The following is a 1,986-nucleotide window of genomic DNA, read 5'->3' as shown; positions in this document are numbered from 1 at the left end:
GTTCTTTCCCTGATTATCAACATGCCACACGTGTAACAGAGGATTATTTTCACAAAATATTAATTACCGTAAATTAACGAAATAAAGTGTTTTATTCACAACTGCCTCTGCCATACTTTAAAACTTTCCATCTCTAATCTCACGTTTTACTCCCTATTTCCCTTGACATTTGCACACTGTACACAAAGGGTAACCCCCTCTGACAAGGCCTATCAATGTGAGCATATCAAACTTAGAGTCAACAGGGTTCACTTCATCTGCTGTGTCGGCACCGACGCTCTTAATAACAAACACACTTTGGTAATTGTCACACTTTCAACCATACATCACAGGCCTTCCCTTCTCTCTAAAACAATAGTTCTAAGAATAATAAATGACTTCCCTCTTCTGCGACAGATGAAAGTTCCCTGAGGACGGACCATGGTCCACCACAAAAAGTCGAGGAAAACCGTTACTCTTCTTGCTGATGTCCATTCAGCTCTCTTCTGTAACCTCTATCGGCCTTGTCTCTTGGCTAGTGGAGACACCTCTACTAGCCATACTTTCTTCAAGTTCTTTATTTCCACTTCTCGCTTTCATCACCTCTAAACTGTGTTCCCTTTTCTTTATGGGGTTTTATCCATGCCTCATTCCTTTACTTCCCATACTTGGTAGATATCACACAAAAATCCTCCTCCAATATCCCTTTACTCTATTTAAAATACCTTCTCCTTTGTGTTAACTAATACTTCGCTAGTTTGAACGACTAATACATCACTAATGATTGAACACCATTTAAAACACTACAACCATCTACAAACTATAACCAATAAGCACCTCGTGGGGAAAGGTGCCATCATCCTTTCTGAAGAAGTTACACTCAATATTATTTCTAAAACTTAATAGATGTTCGTTAACTAGACAGGAAATGATGTGCAATTGATTAAAAATATGACATTTCCTACAATTGATAACTGTAGCATACTTTGGTTTCCATCTTTCTTAATACATTAGTGATAATGTTTTACTCATCTCTCACGGTTTTAGAATTGAAGTTATCTGTGGCTAGAGCACTTGACTAAAGACATTCATTAAGGCTTCTATGAACATTGAACAAATAATAATAATTTATGGAAAAAAAACGTGTGTGCGCACAGATACGCATAAGATAAATGAAAATATTTAAGAACAATTACCCAGTAAATATTGGTAAATGAGAGCAGGTTTTAAGAAAAGTCGGTAAGATGTTCCAGAACTTTGAAGTGTGTGAAGAAGAAAATTTGTTTGTATGTTAGGAATAACATAGAACTAACTCTGGCATTCCTTAGACTCAAGACTGTAGTTCTCAAACTTTTTTTTTGCTACGACCCCTTTAGATTACTTAGCGACCCAATCCCCCAGCAACAACGTAACTAATATCAACATTACAAGATTATTAGTGTGGAGTTCTTTATACAAAAAGAAAACATGCATATATAACGTGGCTTTATGATCGAGCATCAGCCAGGTCGACGACCCCTGACAAGTACTAGACGTTAGGATGGGCAGTTGGAGGAAGATCGTAGGAGGAGGAGGGGGTGTTACAGGATCTTATGGCCCATACTTTGAGAAGCTCTGCCCTACTTTGGGATTCACATATGGATAACCTCAGCTTAGTTTACAGTGAATATCTGAATGCTAATGTGTCGAATTGTTATGTGGTCTCGTGTGGTGGCAAATGCACAAAGATGTACACAAAGTAAGTCTGTACCTTCGTGTCCATTAAGTTTGTTCGCTTGTGTTTGTGATTATATATGAGCAGTCTTCTGTACTTGCATACGTTTCCAACAAGAATATTGCAAAAACGGTCGTTTAGTTACAATGGGAAATGAGATTGCGTTTAATATCTGACTATAAGTGGAAATAAGGTAGCGTTTAATTTCTGACAATAACTGTTTGCATGCATGTCCAACAAGAATATTGCAAAAACGGTCTTTTAGTTACAATGGGAAATAAGATTGCGTTTAA

This window comes from Penaeus monodon, chromosome 27 (assembly GCF_015228065.2).
Source record: "Penaeus monodon isolate SGIC_2016 chromosome 27, NSTDA_Pmon_1, whole genome shotgun sequence".
In the NCBI taxonomy this organism is placed as follows: Eukaryota; Metazoa; Arthropoda; class Malacostraca; order Decapoda; family Penaeidae; genus Penaeus; species Penaeus monodon.
This window is presented reverse-complemented; position numbering follows the sequence as displayed.